At 48.3% G+C, this 9,273-nt stretch overlaps 1 long non-coding RNA gene across 1 annotated transcript; it reads left to right on the forward strand.

Annotated features, from left to right (window-relative positions):
• The first annotated feature begins 1,274 nt into the window (after positions 1 to 1,274).
• LOC118002310 lies at positions 1,275 to 4,825 on the forward strand. The gene is made up of 3 exons (XR_004677015.1): positions 1,275 to 1,419; positions 1,877 to 1,970; positions 3,449 to 4,825. It is a non-coding gene; the product is annotated as an uncharacterized LOC118002310 (long non-coding RNA).
• The last annotated feature ends 4,448 nt before the right edge of the window (positions 4,826 to 9,273 follow it).

Consider the following 9,273-nt stretch of genomic DNA (forward strand, 5'->3'; position numbering starts at 1 on the left):
CCTCCCTTTCCTAGTACTTGAGTCCTAAGTCTTTTCATCAAAGCCTCAAAAGCCCCAGGCATCTAGCTCCCAGCTAACCTACTGCTCCAGGGTCGCACCCTTGCCTTCCTCCCTAGAGCGTTACTATGGCTCCTCCCAACTGGCCTCCAGGGCTGAGCCTCCCCCCCAGCAGCCAAGAGGACCCCGGTAAAGGCCCTCAGCCAAGTCCCTTTCCAGGAACTACCTTTAGACTACACCTGGTCTAAAGTCACATGGCCTCCTACACCCAAAATCGGGTTCATACAGGGTATAATGACCCAGTCCCTTCCCTGGGGGCAGGGCAACTCCAAAGGGCTACCCTAGCCCCAAAGCTTCCTATGCCGAGCCGAGTCTCAGTGGCAACTACACCACTCATTACTATTTAATCCTTCCTCTACCTAGTCCTGTTTCCTCCACCTCTTTACCCCCTAGTCCCCTATCCCCCATCCCCGTTCAACTCTGAGGAGGTATAATCCTGAGGGCCCTCTGCAGTAAACCTCCTCCATACCATCTCTATCACAGAAAGTTTCTCTGAGAACCCAAACTAAGACCCAGCCCAGCCCAGCCCAAGGACCCCATCCTCTTATGAATAGTTACCTAGTCCTGTTTTCAAGCAATAAACTACTTTAGCTACAAAGAGCCTGCAGGTAATAAATTTGCATTTCAGAAAAGCTTTGTGAAGAAAGAGAAAGCTTGCAGGGATGAACCTGCAAGGAACAAAATGTGAGAGAAACCAGTCAAATCACCTCCTATCCAGTTGTGAGCACCTGAGCTTTTAGGAGACTTCAGGAGGCAGCACAGGCCCAGCAGTGTGTGTGTGTGTGTGTGCGTGTGCGTGTGCGTGTGTGTGTGTGTGTGAGAAAGGCAAGGCTGCCTCACTACTCACTCTGCCTTTCCTGGAAAGGACAGGGAGGGAGAGAGCCTCAGGGAACTGAGGACAGGCCAAGAACAAATGAATCCAGCTCCGAGAGGAAATGTGATGTACAGATGGAGCATTAGCAAGGATTCCAGAGCCCTGGGGTCCAGTCATGGCTCTGCCAATTCTAGCAGGGGGCAAGGGCCTCCATTTCTTTATCTGTGAAATGGGAATAATAATGACTGCCTGATTTCTCCCCAGAATTCTCCTGACCATTCAGTGAGATAATGCATGCAAACATCATGGAGAAGCCACTCTGCCTGCCTATGACCCTACCTCGTGTCCGACCCTGAGCCCCACACTCCCTTATCATCACTCCCAGAAGCATTTGAAGCAAGAAGCCATTGCTTTCCAAAGTGCTTTAGTATTACTGGTTAATGTGATTTATTGAGCACTTAGGAGGTACCCTCTGCCAAAGACTTCCGTGACAAGCAGAAAGCAAAGTGCCAGCCCCAGACTCATATTCTTGCTGACAACCCCGGCAGGTGAGTGTTTCCTCTGTTTTTCAGAGGAGGAACATGAGGATGGGAAAGTTGATCAACTTTCCCAGAGTTACACATCTGTGAGAGAGGGAGGGAGTTAGGGTTTGAATCAGCTGGTACCAAAGCTCTTAACCACCGGGGAAAACTGAAAAAGAAAAAAAAAACAAAAACCAAAAGCAATCCAGATGACTACTCACATCCGCCCTTAACCATGGCACCAAAGCTCTTAACCTGGTAACCAAAGCTCTTAACCACCGGGCAAAACTGAAAAAGAAAAAAAAAAACAAAACCAAAAGCAATCCAGACGACTACTCACATCCCCCCTTAAACATGTCATTTTAGGAGAGAACGTCTGAGTAGCTGATGGACTTAGGTCTTCTCTAGGCTTCAAGAAAGGGTTAAAAATGCAGGGGCCTGTCCAAAGCACACTAGTAACTTTTCCCTTTTGTTGCATTCCAAGCCCACATGGACTTCCCGCCTGCTCCAGGGGCCGGGACATCCTCGCCAAGGCTGCGGCTTATGACCTATCATCACCTTCAACATCAGCCTGGAAAGTAAGAAAAATATTATGTGAGAGGTTTTTCTCTCTTAAAGCCAGTCTTAGGGAACTAGCTGTTTTCAGAGGGAAAGCAAGATTGTTGAAGGCCAATACACAGCGGGTTTATTTTAGCCCTATGTGATGCAATAATAATAATAATAATATATTTTAAAAAGTGTTGCTTAAGAAAAGGCTGGAGAGAATTGGGAGTCAGCTGGCTTGGGTTTAAGACCCGGTATGCAGCAAAACAGCCAGATATAGTTCTTTGGGGGAAAAGAAATCTAAAAAGAAAAGAAAAAAACCCTCCCTTAGTTTGGGAAAGGGCAACAAAGCATATGAAGGTGTGTGGTGCCGGGCCAAAAGCAAAGGAATATTTCACTGAAACCACAGCCCCAGTCATATGCTGTTACTTAGGCTAGATTTGACCATGACTGGCACAGGGCATGAAGCAATCATGTCTGCTGGATTTGGCTCTGTGTTAACAGGAAACCGTGTTCTTTTGATTCCGTTGATTGGTTTCCTGCTGAAGGCCATCCGTGACAGGGCAGGGAGTATACAAGACTATTGTCCAATTTCCATCTTTCCCAGTGTCTCTTGCTTTTGGCAGGGGAAGATGGCAGCCTTCATTTGACATGATCAGGCCCCAGCCTGGCAGTAATGCACGCGAGGCTGGTTGTAAATGTTGCATTCAGCAGGTTGGTTAGGGAAGGAAGGAATCGCTGAAATGCAGACATGTACACACATACGAACAACCACAGATGAAGCACCATTTGTTCGCACAGACTCATTCATCCCCTGCCACCAAGCTCAAGGGCCTGTGCCTCCATGTAACAAAAGATCTGCCTCCCACTGAGACCTGACAGTGTTTCAAAGGGAGAGGCTGGAACAAGGGAGAACAAGAACCGGGATAGGTGGGCTTTGGCTGAGCTGTGGGTCTCCTTCCTCCATGGTTTCTGAGCCAAATCATTTTGTAGAAAAGTCCCTGAAAACTCAGTGGAGGGTAGAATGGTTGGGCCTGAGCCTGAGAAAACCTGCGTTGATGAGTCCAGGTCATCTGCCGGGTCCATGTGCGTGCCTGGTGTCCTCAGTAACACCATGGAGAGAATTTTGTATTTGATAGAGGGCAGGTGTATTTTCTCATTGAGTTGACTTCAGGATGGAAATAGCATGTCTGTCATAAAGTAATTCTTTTTAAAATGATAAAGGAGAACAAGTCATGTTAATAATGGGCTTGGGCTGGACCCTGATAAGGCGATACCCAGCATCCAGGGCATCTCTACCCTCAGCAGTCTCTGCTCCTCAATCACCTGGCTGCCAGCTAGGATGGAGGTCCTCTCCCCTTGACCCAGAGACATGGTGAGCTCCAGAGACTCATCCCAAATGTCTCTTGTGACCATCCTCACTGACCTGGCCCCTCAGCACATTACACACTCCGTCTCCTGTTTAAAGCAAAAGTAGTAACAACAACAATTCATTTTTTTTTTTTTTTTTCAGGTAAGGAATCAAAGGCCACACAACAGTACGGGGCTAAATTACAGGAATTTACTCATTCACAGATTCTGCTGAGTGTGGTTTAACTCATACCTTCAGCTTGCAACCCAGCTAAGAGATCCTTCTTAGCCTCTGATCTATGAAACCCAAATCCTTATAAGGAACCTCCCCACTCCCACTACGTACGCTCGTGCACACGCACGCACACACGTGTGTGCACACACACCCGCACATGCAGAGCTCTAGATTAAAACCATACTCTCTGCAGTCACCAAAGCTCTGATTCAGTCACTGCCTTGGTTGGCCTTGGTTGGTGACCTGGGGACAGGGCGGGTGGCCAGGGCCAGATGGACAGAAGGAGGACTCAGAATGAGGAGCTAAGACTGCTCCAACAGGGTGAAGCTTCTTGGCAATCTACAGGAGCAGAAGGGAGAACGGAGCTGAGCCCCCTCCTGGCCCCTCCCAGCCTCCTGTGGCCTGGTGGGGAACAGGCAGAACTTGGAGAACTGGGCTGCATGGCGGACAGTAATTAAGAAGGGGGTGGCTGGGGAGAGGTTGGTGGGGCTGCACCTTGTTTTCTCTGGAGACTGAGAGGAGGTGCCAGCTGGTTGGGCTCTCTGTTAGCATTGCTCCCTCACACTGTCTCCTCCCGCCTGGGCCTCGGTCAGCCATTAGCCAAAGCCTTTGCACTGCGGTCTCCCTCCCTCCATGTTTCTTCTTTTCTCCCCTCCCCTCCCACCTCTCCTCTGTCTCCTTATTGTGATATTTCGATCCCGTCTTTAATAAAGACTTTGCTGCAAGGCCGCCTGTCTGGATGGATTGGTGTGCAGTGGTCACCGGAGGTCAGTTGGGAGGAGGGGGCCCTGAAGTGGGGGCCAGAAGGTAGGGTCAAGGGAGCAGCCAGATGGCCAGGGGATGTCAGGGATGTCAGGGAGGGGGTGTCCGTGAGTTCTGACCTGGGCTGAGAGAACACAGAGCACCGGTGAGGCAAAAGTGCCCTCACTCTCAGCAGGAGGGCAGCCAGGCCGCCGCAGCCCAATACTTTCCCCGGATCCTCCAAGCCCAGCCTCCCCCGGCCAGGGTCACTCAAGCATGGGAAGTTTCTCCATCCTTCACTCAGGGTTGTGGGATCCAGCCCTCATCAGGCCCCGCGCTCAGCAGGGAGTCTGCTTGAGATCCTCCCCTCTCCCCCACCCCTCTCCCAGCACTCATGCTCTCTCTCTCTTTCTTAATTTAGAGAGAGAGAGAGCTCTTAACCTCTGATGAGGCTTCAAACACACATAATGGGATGGGGAGGGTTCAGGGCCATCCAGGGCCCTTTGTCACCCCCTTTCTGCAATCAGTCCCATAGCCCCGGCTGTTCTTCCAGATGGGAGTCCCAAGTATGGGGATAGGCAGCTGTGAGAGCCAGGACTCAAGACAAACCTTTGAACCTTTGAAGCATAGCACCCCTGACAGGTCCATTCAAGTCTCTGCCCCTTGAGCTCAGCAAAGTGCGCATGTTTGCAGATCCTGGAGCTAGACATTCAGAACAGATCTCTGTTAATTAGTTCCAGGGCTGGATTCAAAGATGCCATTTGATTCACTATTTCTTTGTTGTCTTGCTCCTCCACTGAGATCAGTATCTCTGCGACCTCGAACAGAGCCTAGAACACGGAGCCTTCTCAACAAATACTTGTGAAATAAAGGAACAAATGTTAGCTCCATCTCTTAACATCCGAAATTTCTGTAATCACAATAAGAAGCAAAAGGCCAGAGTCCAGCTGGGCTGCCCCCCCCTTCATCACACCAGAGAGAGACCCCAGTTCTCCCCTTTCCACTGGGAGGGGATTATTTCTTCCTCAGTGTCCTTCCTTTTGCCTTGTTTGTCTTTCCATTTTGCATGTCTTTACCTCTCCTACTAAGAACACAAGTGACCCTGTTTCCTCTGATGTTTCCAAACCACCGTCCCTGCCATTTTCCCTTCAGTTTGCCTCTGGTGAAAAAAAAAGTTCCTCCCAGAAATGTGACTCAGAGGTAATCAACATCAATGTCATCCAAGGCCATGGGGAATTTCTTAGCCATGAGTCACATCCCCTGTGCTGAGAACCTGGGTTTTAGGCAAGGCAGAAAGTTTCAACACCAACCTCTAGAGACACCCCCCCTTCCTCCCCAGCCCCATGCCCACTGACTGCAGGAATTTATCCTTGACATTCTTTGTTGTTGCTGCCCTTGGCCACAGCGGGTGAAGGCTCCAGCTCCCTTCCCTTCCCAGCGAATTTCCATGGCTACTGCTATGTAGGCAGGAAGTGCCTGGCTGCCACTGCTCATTGAGGACAGGGAGACGCAACCCCCAGCCAGCTTTCAGTGCTGGCTCAGGGCCAGGGCACCTCAGATTTTCTACTCCAGCTGGAAACAGGACGTGAAAAGTGCAGGTTAGGAAGGAGCCATGGCCACTGAGTTCAAAGGGCTCATTCATAAAGTTAAAAAAATATATATTTTTCAGTATTTAGGTTGCTCTTTCTTTGTTCTTTCTCTTCGCAAATTTATCGAATAGGTCCCAGTGCACGAATTTGAAAAAAGGATGGATGGATGGAAGGAAGGAAGGAAGGAAGGAAGGAAGGAAGGAAGGAAATCTAAAGCTCACCAAACATACACAAAGGTGACACTCAGACACATGCTATCCAAATGGAAGGGAACTCAGTCTGTGCCCACACATGAAAGGCAGTGACAAGTTGAGAAATTGTTATCCAGGTCATGGAAGGTCATTGACACGTTTCCAGGTCTCCAGCAAGTTGGAAAATGATTGAAACCTGACTGAGCTCGTAGCAACCTTGCCTAAAACTGCACAGGCAGCCCTGAATAAGAGAAGCAGGACAGCACAGGGGTAAGTGCATCAGCTGGAAGCCCAATGGAGTAGTTCGAACTTTAAGAAGCAAGGGAGATAACCACGCAATAGGAATGATCCTGGCACATGATGGGCCCTCAACAAATACCAGTGGAATGTGTGAATGACTGCATGAAGTGCTTCTCCGAGGCTTGGAGCTCAGAGAGGGGCTCGCTGAATAGCAGTGGTCATTCCTGAGCTCGTGATGGGAAATGGCGGGGACCCTTTCCTGTCACTGAGCTGGAGTTTGACCAGGAGCCGTCAGGACACCAAAGCGCCAAGAGGAAGGGGAGGTTCAGCCACACTCAGAGCACGTTCTCTCGCAGTGAGCAAGAAATGGCCATGACAAGAACAGGGAAGGGTCACTGTCTTCAGAAGGGGCAGTGTCTAAATGGGTGCAAACTGAGTCAGATCGCCTCCAAAAGAAGGATCTCACCCACACACCCCCACTCTGCCTGGGAACTTTCTTGGCCAGCCCTCAGGGGATGAAGGAACAATTCCTTTTGTCCTGTGCCCACAGCACAGCCAGCCACTTCAAGGGCAAACCTTGACATGTAGGGTGCCCTCTACCTGGAGATGGTTAATTTACAAGTCAACATGTGGCAGAACGTCTCCCAGAGCTAGGAGAGAATTTGAACATTTTCCAGGCAGCTCTGCATTAGCCAAGACCTACCTCCAACTACTTGAAGCAAAAGAAGAAAATTTCCTGGCTCACAAAACCAAACTTCCAGAAGAAGGGGTAGGACTCACTTTAGGAACTAGAAGGACAGGGTCAGGTTTCATCTTCTGGTTGTTTTGGTTGTTCTGGGCTCATATCCAAGCTTTAGGACTATTGGCTGCAGGTTTTTCATCTGCATAATGGGAATATTAACTTTCCCATGTACCTCACAGAATTAGTATAATGATCAGCTGAGAAAACCATGAGCAGAGGCACCACACACAGTCTGCTATAACCCTTGTTTTGACCATGCAAATTTATTTTAATTAGATTAATATATGATGGGACACTTTGAGCATATGCAATTTCTCACCCGCAATTTTGTCTGAAAATTTTAAAAAACTACATTAACATAGAAAACTGCACCCGCTGAGCCATGTCTTGCAGGAATTCATGAAATGCACAAATGCACACACTCTGTACGTTGCCCTCTCCTTATCCCATCCAAGTGGGTGCTCCTACGAGGTTATGTTTGGCTCTTATTATTGTGAACTTTTCTATACTAAAAAAAATACTCATTCAACATCTCAAATATGTCTAAGCATCCTGATTTTAAAATACCAAACAGGTCATGAAGAAGGAAAATTTTGGGGTGCCTGGGTGGCTCAGTCGTTAAGCGTCTGCCTTCAGCTCAGGTCATGATCCCAGGGTCCTGGGATCGAGTCCCGCATCGGGCTCCCCGCTCTGCGGGGAGCCTGCTTCTCCCTCTCCCACTCCCCCTGCTTGTGTTCCCTCTTTCGCTGTGTCTCTGTCAAATAAATAAATAAAATCTTTAAAAAAAAAAAAAAAGAAAAAGGAAAATTTTATGTATTGAGGAGAAGCTTTTAGGCATTTTTTAAAAAGACTTTATTTATTCATTTGAGACACAGTGATAGAGAATGAGCAGGGGGAAAGGCAGAGGGAGAGGGAGAAGCAGGCTCCCTGCTGAGCCAGGAGCCCGATGTGGGGCTTGATCCCAGGACCCTGGGATATCATAACCTGAGCCGAAGGCAGACACCCAACCATCTGAGCCACCCAGGCACCCCTAAAAAACGCATTTTGAAATAATCAAGAGATCATGTGCAATTTCCCAAGCAAGAGGCATGAAGGAATCCCCAATGCTGAGACAATAAATGACACATCTCTGGGTGAAACAACTCTGAGGCAAAAATGTCCATGAGAATAACCCCTGAAGAAACAGAAGAGATGGAAAGACGAGCATTGTTTCAACTGAAAGCCAAACAGTGCAAAGTGGGGGGCAACCTGCCGCAAAAGAGAAAGCCCTCTCTCTCCACACAAGACCTTAAGGCGAAATGCCAAATTCTGCAGAAGTGGCACCTGTTAGTACTATGAGTGGCTGATTTGGGGTTTCAAACTTCATGCCGATTTCCAGAGCCTTCAGCTGTTAGGTGGGGTCCCAGGTGCAGATGAGAAAGCCACGGAGGAACGTCCAGAGGGGGACAGAAGTCACCTGACGACAACGACTACACATGGGATCAGATTTTCAATTTTGATAAAGGGGTTCTCTGTTACCAACACATGCTTCAAAGGGCCTATATCTCAAAGACAGAAAAACAAGCTCCAGGATTTCAAGCTGGCAAACTTGGAGGACCTTCCTCCTATCACCTCACAATACCTCGCAAGCTACAATGCCTGCTTCCATAAGCCAACTTCAGGTCTTTCTCAAGATAAAGCACCATATTTACTGTAGTACTGACTCCTTTCTCAATCATTTAACATGTGTGAGGCTGTGCTATTTCTATTAGATTTCTCTTTTTTATGTTACGGACAAAATTTTTAGGTGGAGCTTTCTCTAAGCCCCGCAGTTTTTATTGTGTGATTTTGCTCAGTGAGGGGAGTTTTCTGTATTAAAAAAAAAAAAACAATACCAACTGTACTGATATGAAATATATAAATGCACTGGGATGTTACTACCCGGATCTTTTAATTCCCACATGTTTCTCACTCAACCACAGGCTACAGGTGTGAACCCTTAAATTAAACTGGGCCCCAGGATCAGAAACCCACAGCTCCTCCTTATTCCTTGAGGCCCTCAGAGCTGAATCAAACGTCTAGACAACCTGACACTGTGCAGCTGCTTTGTGAAGGACTCCCCGAAATCCCACTTGTCCTCCAGAAGCATGTTATTTCTTCTTCATCTCCATTACTCTAGTCCTTTCTTTCTTGAGACCACACGTTGGAAGCCCTGTAGATCCCTGTGGTTCCTATTATCTGCTTTCCCTGGAACAGGCACCGCCTCCCCGT

This window comes from Mirounga leonina, unplaced genomic scaffold (genome assembly GCF_011800145.1).
Source record: "Mirounga leonina isolate KUSES-001 unplaced genomic scaffold, KU_Mleo_1.0 Mir_82, whole genome shotgun sequence".
NCBI classification, from domain to species: domain Eukaryota; kingdom Metazoa; phylum Chordata; class Mammalia; order Carnivora; family Phocidae; genus Mirounga; species Mirounga leonina.